Source organism: Erinaceus europaeus, chromosome 17 (assembly GCF_950295315.1).
Source record: "Erinaceus europaeus chromosome 17, mEriEur2.1, whole genome shotgun sequence".
Lineage (NCBI taxonomy): Eukaryota > Metazoa > Chordata > Mammalia > Eulipotyphla > Erinaceidae > Erinaceus > Erinaceus europaeus.
In genome coordinates, this window is record NC_080178.1 from 69,193,593 (window position 1) to 69,213,310 (window position 19,718).

Genomic DNA, 19,718 nt, shown 5'->3' on the forward strand with positions numbered 1-19,718 from the left:
CTTCCTGGGGGTGTAGTAATGGAGTAACAGGGATTAGATCGGCTCTCCTTCCAAAACAGCAAATAAATACAACAAGAGTCCCAATAGGATTCATAATCTACAGCTGAAACACCTGCAGCCTCAGGCACCAAGTTTCAGATGCTACTATCATTCCATCTTAACTTCCTGGGCAGAAAACCTCAACAACATGTCCTGGAACCTCACTTCCCAGAGTCCTACCCCACTAGGGAAAGATAGAAATAGGTTGTGGGTTTGGATCCACCTGTCAATACCCATGTCCAGCGGAGAAGCAATTACAGAAGCCAGAACTCCTACCTTCTGCACTCCAAGAATTTTGATCCATACTCCCAGTAGGGAGGAAGTGATAGGAGGGAGATGATAAGAGAGCTCTGAACCCCAGCTGCATCAGGACCTGGAGAGAGGAAGGAAAAGGGAGGAACATTTGGATGTAGTAATAGGGTCATGCGTGGCTTGGAGGGGAAGAAAAGATAGGACCTGGAAGAAAAAGGGGGCAATAATGTACAAATGTAGACAGATAGCTGTAGAGATGAAATTAACCCATGTCTCCAACCTTGGGAGAACCACAGTGGTTTGCAATGGAGGGATTGGGAATTCAGGACTCTGTTCGTGGGAATGGTGTAGAATTATACCCCTGTTGACATTGTAAATCAATATTAAATCACTAATAAAAAAAAAAAGGAAAAAGATGCCCGCCCCACAAGGGAAAGAGTGAGACAGGCTGGGAGTATGGATTGACCTGCCAACGCCCATGTTCAGCTGAGAAGCAGTTACAAAAGCCAGACCTTCCACCTTCTGCACCCCACAATGATGCTGGATCCATGCTCCCAGAGAGATAAAGAATAGGGAAGCTATCAAGGGAGGGGCTGGGATATGGAGCTCTGGTGTTGGGCAATGTGTAGAAATGTACCCCTCTTATCCTATGGTCTTGTGAATGTTTACATTTTATAAATAAAAAATAATTTTAAAAAAGGGAAAAAAGAGATAAATATAAAGCTCTTTGGAAGTCTAGGCTCCAGTCAACTACACTGTAGAATTGTATAATTCTCTGCTTTAGAGGACATTCATTTTATCTTTCTGGTTTCTTGTAGCATACTTGTTACCAGCGGTGATAGATAAAATAGTCACCACTCCTCCCCACACACAGCTGATATCCTGGTAGCCATTGTCATATGTGAATTGTGGTTATTCTTACTGGGTCTGCAAGACCATCTGCTGCACAATTTTCTGGACATGAAAAATTATGATACTAATGAGACTGTGATTTGGGAGTTAGGTTCATAATAGAAAATAATTCTTTGCGGCTGGGCGGTGGCACACTGGATTAAACACACATAGTAAAAAGCACAAGGACCTAAACAAAGATCCTGGTTCGAGCCCCCAACTCCCCGGGGCGGGGGGCATAGCTTTACAAGCTATGAAGCAGGTCTGCAGGTGCAGGTGTCTCTGCCTCTCTCCCTTTCATCCCCTCTGTCCAAAAAAAAAAAAAAAAGAAAAAGAAAAAAAGTCCACAGCTGCAGTGGATTTTTAAAATTTTATTTATAACACTGACAGACCATAGGATAAGAGGGGTACAACTCCACACAGTTCCCACCACCAGAATTCCATATCGCATCCCCTCCCTTGACAGTTTTCCTATTCTTTAACCCTCTGGGAGTATGGACCCAAGGTCATTGTGGGGTGCAGAAGGTGGAAGGTCTGGCTTCTGTAATTGCTTCCCCGCTGAACATGGGCGTTGACAGGTCGATCCATACTCCCAGCCTGTCTCTCTCTTTCCCTAGTGGGGTGGGGTTCTGGGGAATCGGGGCTCCAGGACACATTGGTAGGGTTGTCTGTCCAGGGAAGTCTGGTTGGCATCATTCTAGCATCTGGAACCTGGTGGCTGAAAAGAGAGTTAACATAATAAAGCCAAAACAAATTGTTGACTAATCATGAACTGGTCATGACATCATCTCACCAGACAATAACTTGGATCCACCTGCATATCAGATTTCAGGCTCAGGGGGAAAAAAAGAGAGAAAACAAACAAACAAACAAAGAAACAAAAACCTAGTATAGCCACAGGCCCTTTGGAATATAACTAAAATATGCCTACTTGTTCTCTATAAAATGGAAATCCCCCCCAACTCTTCATCTGCTGCAGTGTATTTGTAATGCAGGCACAGAGCCCTAGCAAAAAGCCTGGAAGTAAAAAATAAATAAATAAATAAATAAATAAATAGAAAGAAAGAAAGAAAATGATTCTTCAAATCTTAAATTTTTAAAAATATTTTAATAGCTGAATTTGAGACAACAAAGCTGTTCTTTCAACAAGGTGAAACATTTATGTTAAGTAAAGATCATACTGGCAAAATTTCTAAACAAAATGTTTCTGTGCCAGTTGGCATTTCAGTAATGATTTGCCTCAGGCTGGGTTGGAGTATATTGTCAGCATAAATATAAATTTCAGAGTCAAAGGCTATTTATGGCTCCTCACAGAACTAATTGTTTCTCATTCAAGACCTATTCCTAAAGGAAAATCCATTCAGTTGCGGCCCAGGAAGTAGCACAGTAGGTAAGGTTTTAACTCCTAAGCATGAGGTCCCATGTTTGATGACCAGCTTTGCATTTGCTACTGATGTTTAGTTCTCTCTCTAGTAACTAATTAGTAAATACATCCTTTTAACAAGTAAAAAAATAAAAAGCCACACAGCTATACTCAGAAAACCAAATTATGTTTCCCTTTTAGATGAAAATTTTCTCTCACTGTATAAATATTCAACTATAGTATATTTCCTAAAACTATAAGCAGGGTGGTTTGTGAAACTTGGTAACCAGTCAACATAGGCTAATATAAGTTTAAGTGATGGATAATAATTATTATTATTTTTAAAAGTATTTTATTTATTTATTCCTTTTTGCTGCCCTTGTTTTATTGTTGTAGTTATTATTGTTGTTGTTGGATAGGACAGAGAGAAATGGAGAGAGGAAGGGAAGACGGGGGGGGGGAGAAAGACACCTGCAGACCTGCTTCACCGCCTGTGAAGTGACTCCCCTGCAGGTGGAGAGCCAGGGCTCGAACTTATGCCGGTCCTTGTGCTTTGTGCCACCTGCTCTTAACCTGCTGTGCTACAGCCCGACTCCCATGGATACTTATTAACTCTCATCATAGAGGTAAATAAAAAGAGCTAAGAAATAAATTTATCAAATTTAGTTAGTATGTAAGCCATACCTTCCAAATGTGTCTGCATTAAGAGCTAGTACTATCATTTCCTGTCTTCTCCTATCCTATTTAAAATGGTGTTAAGAAACTCAAAAATTAGTGACAATTTGCTTGATTTTCTCCTTTCTAGAATAAATTTAGTGCCAGGATCCTATAGTAATAATTTGGTGGTGCTCCTATGAAAACTGACAACATTTATTTCTTTTAAAAATGATTTTTATTTAATAATTTATTATGAGAGAAGGTGGCGAGAGGGAGAAGACAGAGGGAGAGAGAGAGAGAAAGAGAGAGAGAGAAAGAGAGAGAGAGAAAGAGAGAGAGAGAAAGTAGAGGGGGAGGATGAGAGAAAGAAGAGAGGGCTAGAGCACTGCTCAGCTCTGGCATAAGACTGAGCCAGGGATTGAATCTGCAGCTTCTGGATCTCAGATATACAAACTGGTGCCTCTAACAGCCTGAACTCTCTCCACAGTGTTGATCATATTTATTTCAGTGTTTCCTATTTCTTACCCTTCTTTGGATGAGCTAAATCACCCATGGCTATATGATGATCCCTTACTCATAACCATATATTCAAGTAGATAACAATAAAGTGTTACAGCTCTGTGAGGAACCCTTCCACATAAAATGATTTTAGATGTGGGGACTTTTTTTTTTTTTTACATGTCGACGTAGAAGCAATTTACTGCTGTGTCCTTCACTCACACCTAAGCTTCTCTACATTTTTCAAGAAAGGGCAATTTAATTGCAGATAATCTGTTATCAAAAACATATGCTGACCTTGATATTTGTTTGGCTTTTTATATGTTAACTCTCTTCTTGTGATGTAGTTAAAGTTATACCCATTAAAAACTCTCCAAAAGTTGACAGCCATGGCTTATGTACTACTTTAATCACAGGTCAGGGTAAGACATTTATTCAAAGTCATTTAAAAGTTTAGATTGGTAGAGACAACGAGAGAAAAAGAAAGAAAACTAGTGAAGTAAACGTATTACTTTTGCATCCTAGCAGTAATCAGTAGTCCCTTAGCTTAAGTTTTTAGAGATTGAAGGAGCTGAGATAAAAATTTTCTTATAAATCTTTATTTTAAGATTCATTGTGACTAACCATGATTTGGTATGATGGCAGACTGGCTTTGGAAGATATCCGATTCCTTCGTTGATCCTGAACATAGTGCCTGGAAAAGCCTCAGGGGAACTGAAAGAGTCTGGGAACATTACTTTTTCTATCACTCATTGAATAAAAGCAAGAGAGAGATAAATGTTTCCAGTCCAGTAAAAAGCAGGGAGCTTGGTGTCTAGTACAGAAAGATTCATCATTCTGTCACGACAGCTGCATTTCCCCATGTTGAGTACAATTCTCCCCAAAGTACATAGAAAAGTTTTCAGCAAAAGGTAGAGGCAACAGATTACAGAGCAATACAGTGGCCTGGTCACAAAATCCTACTGCAGTAAGTGTCAAGGGCTGAGTAATAAAATAGTTTGTGAAAGATTAGAAGTTATGAAACGCTGGAATCCAAGCACTGTCATTCAACGAATCAGTGACTTGTCTGTTGTAAATGACATCCAATTAAAATTACTTATCAAGGCAAAACATAAGGAGTTGAAGCAAGGCATTTATTCTTTTGCAAAAGTGTGTGCCACCAAAAGTGGCCATCAGGCGGCAGCGCACCCCCTTCACCCTTCTCCCATCTTTTATACCTGAGGCAGAACAGTCTCCCCTCCCCTGAGCTGGGCTTCAGAGCTCACAATCTCCCTAAATAAGGAGAGGAGCAAGACAGTCTGAGGATCTCTGCTGGGGGATTAACAAGCACTGCAAGGAGCTGACCTAAAGAGGACAAAACTACTGGCCACAGGTGGTCATAGATAACAATTTATGAAAAGGATTTTTGTACTAAACAGTTGTTTTATTCACGCTCTTTTGAAGAAAAGCCCTAACCATCTCTCACATTGTCCATAAGTAGTAAGATGGAGGGTGGTCAGCAGATGAAACTCTCAGGAAGAAAACAGCAACAATGAACATCTGCTTCTGGCCTGCTTCAGTAGCAGGGACTATGCCCTGTCTACTTCAGTAGCAGGGACTATGTCCTGTCTGCTTCAGTAGCAGGGACTATGCCCTGTCTGCTTCAGTAGCAGGGACTATGCCCTGTCTGCTTCAGTAGCAGGGAATATGCCCTGTCTGCTTCAGTAGCAGGGACTATGTCCTGTCTGCTTCAGTAGCAGGGACTATGCCCTGTCTGCTTCAGTAGCAGGGAATATGCCCTGTCTGCTTCAGTAGCAGGGACTATGTCCTGTCTGCTTCAGTAGCAGGGACTATGTCCTGTCTGCTTCAGTAGCAGGGACTATGTCCTCTCTGCTTCAGTAGCAGGAACTATGTCCTCTCTGCTTCAGTAGCAGGGACTATGCCCTGTCTGCTTCAATAGCAGGGAATATGCCCTGTCTGCTTCAGTAGCAGGGACTATGCCCTGTCTGCTTCAGTAGCAGGGACTATGCCCTGTCTGCTTCAGTAGCAGGGACTATGCCCTGTCTGCTTCAGTAGCAGGGACTATGTCCTGTCTGCTTCAGTAGCAGGGACTATGCCCTGTCTGCTTCAGTAGCAGGGACTATGCCCTGTCTGCTTCAGTAGCAGGGACTATGCCCTGTCTGCTTCAGTAGCAGGGACTATGTCCTGTCTGCTTCAGTAGCAGGGACTATGCCCTGTCTGCTTCAGTAGCAGGGACTATGCCCTGTCTGCTGCAGTAGCAGGGACTATGCCTGTTAGCGAGCAAAATCAAACCACCATCCACTGCAAGGAAGCAAAAGATGTTTATTCACGAATTGCAATCCGGGCCGAGATGGTGACTGGTGCTAGTCTACCAAGCTCGACCCTGAACAAGGCTCAAACCACACAATTTATAGGAATTCAGACTCCACTCAGGGAGGGGGGAACACATCACCTTATTAGCCTATATCCAATCATTTCAAACTTATCAATAGCCTGATCCATTCAGAATAAAGCATGGGCTAGTTCTAAACATCACACCAGACCAATAGGTCCCCACCTAAGTGGGAGGGGGTCACCACATTCCTTTGCTCTTTGTTGGGACCACCTGGCCATCTGTTTGTAATTCATCAGGCCATCTATTTGAACTACCTGGTGACAGTATCCCTATGCAAAGGTCATGAGGAGGTCTGTTCACTGCAGGGTCTGTTAAAGTAATTGATGGCCTTTTAAGTTCTGTTGAGGGGAAAAGGGCAAGGAATTTCCCACCTCACTGGGCAGGAGGGCAAAAAGCAACTATATTTAAACTATTCTTAAAACTCAAAAGCGATTATACTTATAACTATTCTATAGTTACTGCCTCTAACATTCCCCACTAGTCTTAGCTGGGAATCAAATCCTTGATTCATCATCTTCTTCTTCTGAGCTGTATTGTACCTCGACATGAGACTCCAGGAGCATAACCTTTTCAGTTCTCCTTTTAACCAAGGAGATCAAAGACCTCCATAGACAAGGCCCCAGGGTAAGGAGTAGAAGCAGGGTGATCAGAGGCCCTGCCAGGGAACTAATTAGTGTTTTTAACCAAGAGGGCCAGGAAAATAGGTTTGCGAACCAGCTGTCCTCGCTTAGGTCTCTTAGACGGTTATCCCTGTCTTCTATCCTTTTCTTGACCTCGCTTAAAGTTTTCTTCACCATTCCAGAGTGGTTGGCATAAAAGCAACAGGCCTCGTTCAGGGCCACACATAACCCTCCCTGTTTCATGAATAGTAAATCAAGCCCCCTGCGATTCTGCAGGACCACCTCAGCCAATGAAGATAGGGACCCTTCAAGAGATTCAATAGTGCCCTCTAGTGTGGCCATATCCTGATTGATCTGCTGGTCTAATTGTACTAGAGTAGTCTCCTTAGCTAGGGCCGCAGCTCCCATTGCCGCTGTCCCCGCTATGGCTGCCCCCACAAGTATAGGAACCACTATCGGGACACGCTTTCGTCTTATTGGTCCGAGGTAGTCTGTTCCTTGCCGTTCAAGGTGTGCCCACCCTTCTTCACCATGGGAATAGTATATATGGGGCAGGATATGGGCCAAAACACAGAGGTCCTTTTTGTTCATTCCGTAGGGGGTGATGCAGGGGGTCATGCCTGAAGTACAGGCCCACCAAGTCCCCTCAGGGGCTTTGAGGAGGGTTGCCCACTCTTGAGTCTTACTAACTTTAATGGTTAAATTGCAATTTCCCCTGTATGGGGAGGAGTCCAATTTATAGTTGGCGGTGATAATACAAGTTCCTGCTCCCTGGATGTCTCCCAGTGTCATGTGGGGCTGTATTCCCCATTTACATTCTGGGCCCTTTGAGATGCTAGAGGATAGAGCCAGCTTCCTAATGTCTCCTTTTTTTGCTACCTATTCCTGCAGAGGCGGCTACACCTATGTAATAAGGGGGCTCAGGATGTAAACATAGCCAACAGTTTCTGGTTATGTTAGGGTCAGACTCATTCAGAACGTAATACATTAACTCCACAGTTCTCACTAGTGGCTTTACCCTGGGATGCAAGGGTTCTGCGTCAGTCGTTTTAGTGTCACTTGGTGCAACGTCAGTCTGATCCCTATCAGTCTCATTCTCTCCCCCCATCCCCAAAGAGGGAGAGAGAGTAGGTCGGGGGTCCTCTCCCAGAATGATGGGTCTCAGGGGCCCAATAGGATTCTGAGTCCATGGCAGCAATCGCAGTTGAATAGTGAATAATGTCCCAAAGTCTTTTCCCGAAAAAGGGATCTTAATGCCCCACATTCTCCCTCTTGTCCATGAATCAGTCTCATTCCAAGTCTTAACCGTCACCTCCACAGGGTTACAGTCTCCAATGTAGCAATTTCCTGGTTCGGTCAGGTCGCCTGGTCGAATCACTCTTGTGACTTTCAGGTGCTTATCATCGTCCTTCACTGGAGATGCTGTCAGACATTCCCCCCATAACCCACAGAAAAAATATGGTTCTCCCCTACATTTGATGGGGCTGTCTTCTCCGGGACAGACATAATAGGGTCGGTCCCAAAGGCGAGCCTCCAGGTCAATGGAGCCGCACCCCCCATTTACGGTAATCTCCCCGGTTGCAGTCTGGCCGGCATAGATCACCCTGGTCCAGTTGGCACCAAATAGATCGCACAGATCAAGAGTGTATGTAGGCTGCCCGGCAGTTAATTGGTTAGCGACCACCCTTCCCTCTTTGTTTTTCAGCTCCCATACATACAGAGAGGACACTTGGGGGTGAGAGGCATGTGAGCTCGGGCAGTGACAGAGGTAAAACAGAAGTGTACCAGGCAAAAAACACACAGGTCAGCAGGAGACCAAACGGATCTTCATCGGGTCCGGCGTGGGTACGGCGCACCATTTCCTCAGATTCTCTACTTCGGGAGGGTCCGCCACGGATTTCTTCAGGCGGGTATGATGAATCCAGTGTCGTTTCCCAGCGACCTTAGTGGCAGTCGGCGTGCTCAGGATTACGGTGTATGGTCCTTCCCACCGGGCCTCAAGATGGTCAGGATGCAGCTTCTTCACCAGTACAGAATCACCAGGCTCGAACAAGGGGGCTTGGTGTCGGCTTTCCTCCCTCCGGGTCCCAGGATTTTCGTCCCGGACGGTGGCTCTGGCCTTCCCTCGTACCACCTGCAAGGCCTGTAGGGACTTGAGGAGTCTGCCCCGTGACACTTCGGCCAATTTTTCAGTCTCAACCCGGGGCACCAGGGTTGGCAGTTTACCATACACAATCTCAAACGGAGTAAATCCAGACACATATGGGGTATTCTTACTTTTAAGCAAAGCAAAAGGTAAAAGGGAAATCCAGTCCCCGCCAGTCTCTATTTTTAACTTGGTTAAGCTTTCCTTAATAGTCCTATTCATTCTTTCTACTTGCCCCGAACTCTGGGGGCGGTAAATGCAATGTAACTTCCATTTAATTTTTAAAATTTCTGCCAATTGTTGGGTGACCTTGGCAATGAATGCCGGGCCGTTATCCGACCCCAGTGAATAAGGGAGCCCAAACCTAGGGATAATTTCAAAAACCAATTATTTCACTACTACCTGGGAAGTCTCTTTCTTAGTGGGGAAGGCTTCGGCCCAACCTGAAAAGGTATCTACCATAACTAAGAGATACTTATATCCTCCTCGAGCCACAGGCATCTCAGTGAAGTCCAGTTCCCAATGTTCTCCAGGTTCCCCCCCTCACCACCTGGTTCCTGGTCCTTTCACTTGTACTGGGTTAGCGTTGACTCTAGCACATGTTGCACAGCGACCTGCCACACTCTGGGAGATCCTGTGCAAACCAATTATCAAATAAAATTTACTGATCAATTCAGCTAATTTGTTTCCCCCAAAATGGGTACCTTGATGCGTTTGAGAGACCACCTGTCTTCCCAGTGGCTGGGGTAATAAAATCCTGTCATCAGGGAGGACGATCCATCCTTCCTCATTTCGTCTCCCCCCCAGTCTCCGGCTCAACTCCTCTTCCTGTTTCGAGTATACTGGTTTCTGTCCTTTTTTCACTTCTCCTGGTATGGGGGTAGCCACCACCATTTGGGCCGGGGTTCCCACTAGTCTTTTGGCCACTTCCCTGCCTGTCTGGTCTGCCAACCGATTGCCTCGTGAGACTTCTGAGTCATCTTTCTGGTGTCCCTTACAGTGGATGACAGCAACCCTCTCTGGCCCCCAAACAGCTGCTAGCAGGGCCAATATTTCCTGGGCATGCTTGATAGCTTTTCCCCCGGCTGTCAGCAGTCCTCTTTCTTGATACAGAGCCCCATGGACATGGAAAGTGGCAAAAGCATACCTGCTGTCAGTGTACACATTTATCTTCTTCCCTGCTCCCCACTTGAGTGCTTGAATGAGTGCTATCAGCTCCGCCTTTTGGGCTGATGTCCCTTGTGGCAAGGATGCAGCCCACAGGACCTCCCGGTTGGTGACTACCGCAGCACCCGCATACCGTACACCGTCTTCCACAAAGCTGCTTCCATCCGTGTAGAGGGTTTCCTGTGCGTCTGGTAGTGGGATGTCCGTCAGGTCAGCTCTTGACGAGGTCAGGGCTTCCAAGATTTCTCCACAGTCATGGGTGATGTCTTCCTCTGGGTTGGGGAGCAGGGTAGCTGGATTTAAGGCTGCAGTCTGCTTGAAAGTAATGCGAGGTGGGTCCAGCAACAGTACCTGGTAATGGGTGATCCGAGAATTGGTTATCCATCGGTCCGGAGGGGAGTGAAGTAGGCTGGCCAGGTTGTGGGCTGTGGCGATTTCTAGGGTCTGCCCAAAAGTCAGTTTGGTAGTCTCCTTAACTAGTAGGGCAGCTGCCGCCACTGTCCTCAGACACCCAGGCCACTCGGCAGCTACTGGGTCCAGTCGTTTAGACAGGTAGGCGACAGGCTTCTTCCAGGGGCCCAGGGTTTGAGTGAGTACCCCCTTAGCCACACCGGCACTTTCTGCTACAAACAACTGGAATGGTTTGTTCAGGTCAGGGAGGCCTAGAGCGGGGGCACTTACCAGGGACTCCTTCAGTGCCCGGAAAGCCCTTTCCTCCGTCTCAGTCCATTTCAAAGGAGTGTCACCTCCGCCGGTGGCGGTATAGAGGGGCTTTGCTAGTTCAGCGAACCCTGGGATCCATAGCCTACAATAGCTTACTGCCCCCAGGAATTCCCGGACCTGTCTCTTGGTAGTGGGGGTTGGGATCTTTAGGATAGCTTGGATTCTTCCCTCAGACAGGGCCCGTCGCCCCTCTTTAATCTGGTAGCCCAGATAGGTTACTTCTTGGGTACACAGCTGAGCCTTTTTGGCTGATACCCGGTATCCCAAGCTCCCCAGTGCCTCGAGCAGGTCTCTAGTTGCTGTTTCGCAGTCCTCACGAGATGAGGCCGCGATCAGCAGGTCATCCACATATTGTAGGAGGCTACACTCGGGATGCTCACCTCGGAAGGTCAATAGGTCCTTGCTCAGTGCTTCATCAAACAAGGTGGGAGAGTTTTTAAAACCTTGGGGAAGTCGGGTCCAAGTCAGCTGTCCTGACTCCCCTTCCTCGGGGTCTGTCCATTCAAAGGCAAAGATAGGTCGGCTCTGTGGGGCCAAGGGGAGGCTGAAAAAGGCATCCTTCAAATCTAGGACGCTATACCAGGTTCGATCAGGTGACAGGAGACTGAGGAGAGTATAAGGGTTGGGGACTGTAGGATGAATCGTCTCTACCCTCTTATTTACCTCTCGTAGGTCTTGCACTGGTCTGAAGTCGTTCGTTCCGGGCTTTCGTACTGGGAGAAGGGGTGTATTCCAAGGTGACTTGCAGGGCACCAAGATACTGGCCTCTTTTAGGCGTCTAATATGGTTCCTGATACCATGCTGGGCTTCCCGACTCATGGGATACTGCCGGACGCGGACTGGGGTGGCAGCACTGACCAATTGAACTATTATGGGAGTTACATGCTTAGCCAACCCTGGGGGGTTTGTCTCGGCCCAAACTCTTGGGATCTCCTGCTTCCACCTTGTTAATAGGTTCTGGTTGCCTACATTCCGTGGCGCTTCATAGAGACGATATTCCTCCCTTGCCGGCATGGTGAGCAAAATTCGGCCACCTGCTTGTACTATTGGTCCTTCGTTTGTCTCAAAGGAAATGGTGGCCTGTAGCTTATGAAGGAGATCCCTTCCTAACAGTGGCTCAGGGCACTCAGGAATCACCAGGAAAGAGTGAGTAATAGTCCTCAGGCCAGGGCTGGCGACTCTTCCTATGGACTTTGGGTAACTCCTTGCTTCCCCAGTGGCTCCTATAATCTTAACTTTATCTTTTCCAGTGGGTCCAACTGGTTGTTGAATTACTGAGTGGGTGGCCCCGGTATCCACCAAAAAATTAATTACCTTCCCCCCTACCGAGAGTTTTACCCTAGGCTCCCGGGGGCTGGAGGAGCCCTGACTTCCTCAGTCTAAAACCAAGAGGGGGGCTTCCTTCCCCGTCCTCCTTCCCTCCTCTTCTTTTCCTTTTGGACATTCCTTCCTCCAGTGCCCTTCTTCCTTGCATAGGGCACACTGATTCTTTCTTAGTCCTCTTAGAGGCTTACCTTTACCCCTCATCTGCCCTTTTTCTCTCGCATACCTCCCTCTTTCCTCTCTATTTCCTGTTTCCTTAGCCAAAAGGACCTGCGCCATCTTCTTATTCAGTTCCAGAGTGGCTTTCGCAGGGTCCTCTCTATTATCAAAAACCTTCTGGGCTACAGCCAATAGTTCCGAGAGAGACTTCCCCTCAAAACCCTCTAGCTTCTGCAACTTCTTCCTAATATCTGGGGCAGATTGGGCCACAAACTGGAGGGCGACTGCCTGTACATTCTCAGGGGCCTTGGGATCTATTGGCGTCCAGGTTCGATATACCTGGTACAACCTCTCCAAGAAGGCAGTCGGACTCTCGTCTGCACCCTGCTTACACTCGGTCACCTTAGACAGATTGGTGGGTTTCCGACCCGCAGCCCGGATACCCCTTAATAGAGTCTGGCGGTACCTGGTGAGGGCCTCATATCCGGTGCTTGTGTTGGGGTCCCACTTAGGTTGAGATTGGGGGAATACTTCCTCTACCATGTCCTGGTCGGTGGGAGGCTCTCCCTTTCTATCCCGGACCTGCTTCTTTCCCTCGATTTTAATTCTCTCCCTTTCTTCTAGGGTGAATAGGGTACTCAGCAGCTGCTGACAATCATCCCAAGTAGGTTGATGGGTGTAAAAGACTGACTCAAGTAGGGTTGCCACCCCTTCTGGGTCTACAGAGAAAGGAGGGTTTTGGTTCTTCCAATTATACAAGTCAGAAGTGCTAAACGGGACATAAGTTCTGAGGGGCCGTCCTGACGCATCTAACTCCCCCACCTCCCGTAAAGGAAAAGTCCCGACAGGTGTGGACCCTGAACCAAACATAGTTCCCGCACGGGTGTGAGGTGGGCTCAGGACTCCTGAGGGTAACCCAGAAGTGGAATCAGGTTCAGGAGTGGTAGCCTTTGAAGTGCTAACGTACGGTGGAGGATTTCCGTCCCTCCTCTTCCTCATTTGAGGGGGGGATTTGGGATTAGTGGGGAGGACAGGAGCTGTGGGCTTCCTAAGAAAACTCTCCCTTTCTTTGCCCTCAACCACCAACACTCTTGACCTGCTCTTCACCTTTTTCTTTCTTCTGGGGTCTCCCTGACATTTCTGCACATACTTTGGTTTATCATAAGCAATGCTCATCCAAATCTCAATATAAGGCATTTGATCAGGGTGCCCGGGTTTCCCAAAGATCACATCGTGCACCGCCACGCACTTTCCTAGGTCGAGACTTCCCGTCTCAGGCCAACCGACATCAAAGGCTGGCCAATCCCTCTCACGGAACTTCCTCAGCGTGAAGGCATCCACCCGGGCTCCAAACCCAGCGGCTCTCCTAGAAAAATCTGAGAAGTTTTTAGTCAAACATTCAAGGGGGGTGAGTGAGCTGGTTCTGGACTGGCTCTGTCCCATCTCCTCGTCAAAATGGAACAGAAGGGAGACAAACACTGCAACAAGAATCACAGCGATTAGTCCAAGGATTCCCCTCACCCTTCCTTGTACTCGCTGGCCAGCACACCATACACTCTCACACGTTCTCTCACTCTCAACCGTTTTTCCTACTGACCCAAAAGGTGTCCACCTGGGTCCTTCTCCCTTTTCTAGGCTGTGTGGAGCTTCTATAAACAAGGACTCCAGTTTTCCTACCTAAGGGTTCCCTTTCTGATGTTGGCATTTGGACACAGAAAGAGACAAACAGTGAGTGTTGGAAAAAGAACTAACATCCAATGGATGTTAGACAAACAACTATGCTCGCCTGGCCGGGCCCCTCGCGGGACCTTAAGGAGTCTTAGCTTAGGAGTAGCCGTATAAACCCCGGCCTCGGTCTCAGCAGGCTGAGAATCTCCACTGAGCTGAACCGACTCCACGGACACGCAGGTTGGAGCCCAATCAGGCCCCGTAGTCTTTTGACCGTGAGGCACGCAACACACACACTGGCATTCACATCAAACCATTTACTCAGTCAAGGGAGGGCGATTACCTCTCAGGCCGCCGCTACTAAGGCATCACGAGTTAGGCCTTCAGGAGTCACCAGAGAGTAGCTCCGGCCAGACCCATCAGTTGCACTAACAAGGTTAACCTTTTCGCGAATCGCCAAAGGGGAGAGACAGAGAGAGGACAGACACAAAGAGTGGCCACAAGAGACAGAACTAATATCCTGGGCTGTCGGACCCTGTTTCAGATTCAGTTATCACCCAACTCAACCTGGGCTGTCGGACCCTGTTTCAGATCCTTAGGGTGCGGACCCTGTCTCAGATCCAGTTATCACCCAACCCAACCTGGCACTGGAAGTCATCACTCCCTAGTGCCATGATCTGGGATTTCAACGCGGCGTCCCACAATCCTCAGATCTCTTAGGCCCGCGGGGACACCTGAACGGTACCGTACACAAAAGAAAGAAAAGACAAACAGAAAAAAAACAGGCCTGTCTTACCGGCGCCAGGCTTCCAAGGCTGCTTAGGGTCCGGACCCGGGATGGGGTGTCCTCAGGGTTCTCCGTCCGAGGAGATCTCGCTGGGGCCTCCAAATGTTAGCGAGCAAAATCAAACCACCATCCACTGCAAGGAAGCAAAAGATGTTTATTCACGAATTGCAATCCGGGCCGAGATGGTGACTGGTGCTAGTCTACCAAGCTCGACCCTGAACAAGGCTCAAACCACACAATTTATAGGAATTCAGACTCCACTCAGGGAGGGGGGAACACATCACCTTATTAGCCTATATCCAATCATTTCAAACTTATCAATAGCCTGATCCATTCAGAATAAAGCATGGGCTAGTTCTAAACATCACACCAGACCAATAGGTCCCCACCTAAGTGGGAGGGGGTCACCACATTCCTTTGCTCTTTGTTGGGACCACCTGGCCATCTGTTTGTAATTCATCAGGCCATCTGTTTGTAATTCATCAGGCCATCTGTTTGAACTACCTGGTGACAGTATCCCTATGCAAAGGTCATGAGGAGGTCTGTTCACTGCAGGGTCTGTTAAAGTAATTGATGGCCTTTTAAGTTCTGTTGAGGGGAAAAGGGCAAGGAATTTCCCACCTCACTGGGCAGGAGGGCAAAAAGCAACTATATTTAAACTATTCTTAAAACTCAAAAGCAATTATACTTATAACTATTCTATAGTTACTGCCTCTAACAATACCCTGTCTGCTTCAGTAGCATGGACTATGCCCTGTCTGCTTCAGTAGCAGGGACTATGCCCTGTCTGCTTCAGTAGCAGGGACTATGCCCTGTCTGCTTCAGTAACAGGGACTATGCACTGTCTGCTTCAGTAGCAGGGACTATGTCCTGTCTGCTTCAGTAGCAGGGTCTATGCCCTGTCTGCTTCAGTAGCAGGGGCTATGTCCTGTCTGCTTCAGTAGCAGGGACTATGTCCTGTCTGCTTCAGTAGCAGGGACTATGTCCTGTCTGCTTCAGTAGCAGGGACTATGTCCTGTCTGCTTCAGTAGCAGGGACTATGTCCTGTCTGCTTCAGTAGCAGGGACTATGCCCTGTCTGCTTCAGTAACAGAGAATATGTCCTGTCTGCTTCAGTAGCAGGGACTATGCCCTGTCTGCTTTAGTAGCAGGGAATATACCCTGTCTGCTTCTATCCCAGGAAAAGAAGTCTGTTTTCAAGGCGACTTCTTGCATCACGAAAGATGGAGGTTTTATGAAAAAGTTGAAATGCAAGGTGTGACTGAATCTGTTGTCTGTGAAGTTATCTGTTTTGCTTTTGGTAAAGAAAAAGAATTTGAGAGCCAGACAGAGCCCTGTTAGTGTGTCAGGATTTCAGATGTGGAGCCACTGCCATTCCTGCTGAAGTGTGGAGGACTTCTGGGTACAGAGGTTGTTATTGGGGGGTGGGGGGAGTGAGAAGCCCTCCAAGTGTGCAGAGCTGACTTGCAGCCTGCTGTCCCATCTCCCTGTGGGCAAGTGGTTTCTTTAAGGGCAGACAGGTAGCTAGAGGTAGCTGGAGCTGGAGAGAAGATGCCAACCTTTTTTGGGGGGCTTATCTGCCACCCCAGACCTTGGAGGAGTCTCCAACTCCTTCTTCAGGAAGTGGCAGACAGCAGGTAGAAGGTAGATCTAGGACCTGAAACCTGACAGCAGGGGCAAGTGCCAGGCAAGTTGAGTTGCAAACCCCAGAGTTTTGTCTAATTTGGTTAGTGCTAGTAACAACATCGAACGTCTTCCTTCCTTCCATCCTTCTTCTTTCCTTTCCTCCTCCTCCTCCTCCTACTTTTCCTTCCTCTCTCTTTCTCTCTTTCTTTCTTTCTTTCTTTCTTTCTTTCTTTCTTTCTTTCTTTTTCTTTCTTTCTCTCTCTCTCTCCCTTTCTTTCTTTCTTTCCTTCTTTCTTTCTTTCTTTCTTTCTTTCTTTCTTTCTTTCTTTCTTTGTTTCTTTCTTTTTTCTTTCCTCCAAGAGTGCTGCTCTGGGTTATGGTGTTGCAGGGGGATTGGTCCTGAGACTTCAAAGCCTCAGGCATACAGTCTGAGGTGAAGCATGTTGAGGTGGCAATCGTTGCTTTGGTTAGGTTGTGGTCGGCAGATGCAATATTATTTGGCTTGGATTGGGAGATGCATACGGGAAAGTGGGCCCTATCCAAGGGTTCCAGGACCCAGAGACTTCACGTGTGGAATGACAACCCTTCAGCTTCATTACTCGGGTGAGACCTTTCCTTTTATAGTACACTCTAATTTCATCTCAGGTAGTTCACTTTCTAACAAAATCCCATAACCAGTTTCTGTGAGAGAGAGCTTATGTGCACACGTATCCATAAACTACTGCAAAATATATACCTGAAAGCAGACGTACACTAGAGTTTGCAGTGAGTACCTCCCTAACACTTCCTCTCCACTATTCCAAGCTTGGGATCCATGATTGCTCAACAAATTATTTGGCTTCATATGTTAACTCTCTTTTCAATCACCAGGTTCCAGATGCCACCAGGATGCTGGCTAGGCTTCCCTGGATTGAAGACCCCACCAATGTGTCCTGGAGCTCAGCTTCCCCAGAGACACACCTTACTAGGGAAAGAGAGAGGCAGACTGGGAGTATGGACCGACCAGTCAACGCCCATGTTCAGCGGGGAAGCAATTACAGAAGCCAGACCTTCTACCTTCTTCAACCCTCAAGGACCCTGGGTCCATGCTCCCAGAGGGCTAGAGAATGGGAAAGCTACCATGGGAGGGGGTGGGTTATGGGGATTGGGTGGTGGGAATTGTGTGGAGTTGTACCCCTCCTACCTTATGTTTTTGTTCACTATTCCTTTCTTAAATAAAAAATTAAAAAAAAAAAGCCTCAGGCATGGGAGTCTCTTTGCATAACCATTATGCTGTCTCCAGGGCTTCCTGTAGCTGCTAAGGAGTAGGTCTGAGGATTCTAAAGAGTGAGGACTTAAGGGGGTGTGAATCACTTTGAACATGTCTTGGTTTATGCTGACAAGTATCATCCTGACTAATTTCTAGATACTAGAAATTTTAAGATTGTGGAAGTTTATTATGATCTCAGTTTAACCAGGATAATACCAGTTTTGTTTTGGATTCTGTTTTGTTTTGGGATTGAACTCAGAACCTCATGCTTGAGAGTCCAGTGCTTTATCCACTGCGCCACCTCCTGGACCACATGCCTCAAACTTTTTAATGCACAGACCTTAGGCCAAGTCTTTGAAATGTTGATTCTCTTAAAGGCTTAGACCAGGGAGAACAGAAACTGGTGGCATTACTCTATAAGACACAGCTATATACAAATAATGTCAAAGGACATAAATTACAGTGATGTTGTGTATGATACAGAAATAGAACAAATAACCATAGAAGTAATACTTCTGGGATACTTCTGAAATACAGAGGTAGGTGTGTGTTGTATTGAAAATGGAGTCAGAATAATAAAATACAGTACAGTCATAAATGTCTGTGCTTATTGTCTGCCAATAGACACACGCGCGCGCACACACACACACACACACACACACACACACACACACACACACGGTCCGCTGATAGGAACATTAGCTACTGACAATCAGGTTAAATAGTTCTTATTTATTAACAAACTCTGAAACTTCAGGTTTCTTGGCTTAAGAACGAAGTAACTGAGTCCTGGACCAAATGCAGCCTTTAAGAGCTGTTTTTCTCTGGTAAGCAGTAGAGTCATTTATTGAAGATAATGTTTTGTTGCTGGTTTCTTGAAAAACAAGCAAGATGGACATTAAAATTACACCAATTTACTGAAATTGCTGAGTTTCTTGTAACTCTTAATGCAGGCTGGGATTTGAAATGCACTATAAAGAGATAACCTTCTACGGAAGTCCTTATTGACAATCTCTTTTCATGTTATCTGTCATGTTATAGAATTAAGGTAAAAGAATAGAATTAAGATAAAAGAATGCTATAGAATTAAGATAAAAGAATAAGAGAATATACTGCACTTCAAGAGTTACATCTGTATATACCACGAATCATTATCAGGAAAATTAAATACAATTCTCAAAAGACATTCTAATGAAAGTTTCTATGGTTTAACAAGGTGATAATAACAACTATTCAATATCTAGTGTGTATCTAGCACCTTGGAATGCCTGTTCAAGGAACTGGGAAGCTATTACATACTTCATTTTACTTTTTTATTTTGCTTTTTAACATTTCATCTGTTTGCTTTAATGAGAGAGAAGCAGAGACAGAGACAGACCATAGCATTACTCAGGTCTGGTTTATTGTGGTTCTGGGGACTAAACCTGGGACCTCAGAGCCTCAGGCATGAAAGTTGTTGCAGAACCTTTGTGCTCCCCCACACAGACATAAGCCAGAGCTGAGCAGTGCTCAAAAAAAAAATCAACAACAACAACAAACAATAACAACCAAGAAACAGAAGCATGTGCTATTTTCCCAACCTATATATCTAATTTTAAAGACAGATGCAAAGAGTCACTGCTGGTTTGAGTTATCTATATCCTGTGTGTGCGCATGTGTGTGTATTTGTGTGTGTGTGTGTATGCGTATGTTTGTGTGTGTGTGCATGTGTGTTTCTGTGTACATGCACATGTATGTGTGTGCATGTGTGTGTGAGTGTGTGTGTTTGTGTGTGTGTGTGTGTGTGCTGGATGTGGGTGATCAGTTAAATAACTTTTAAAATGAAATATCTAGGTTGGGGAAATAGCACAATGGTGTTGTTAAAATTCAGCGGCTCTAGCTGGCCGGGCTAGCTTCACGGGCGGGTAACAGAGACGACCAGAGACATAAGGCTGGGCAGGGAAGCTGTATTTCTTTATTCAGGAACAACGATTCATAAACTAAACCAAACTAATCACCAAACAGAACTCTGCTGCCTCTTTCCCCATGGCGGCGCCGCCAGCACTCTCTCTTACTCTGTAACTCTGGAACCCTCTCTCTGGAACCCTCGGGGTTCCCAGGGGCGGAGCCAAGCAGGCCGCGAAACTAACTGGACTGATCCAATTCTCTTGGCGGGG

At 46.4% G+C, this 19,718-nt stretch overlaps 1 long non-coding RNA gene across 1 annotated transcript in view; it reads right to left on the reverse strand.

Moving 5' to 3' along the window:
- Positions 1-315: 315 nt before the first annotated feature.
- The window catches only part of LOC132534089 (uncharacterized), a 233,608-nt gene continuing 214,205 nt past the window's right edge, over positions 316-19,718 (reverse strand). Inside the window, exon 4 of the long non-coding RNA XR_009545778.1 lies at positions 316-412. This is a non-coding gene — a long non-coding RNA (uncharacterized LOC132534089). The remainder of the gene's footprint in view (positions 413-19,718) is intronic.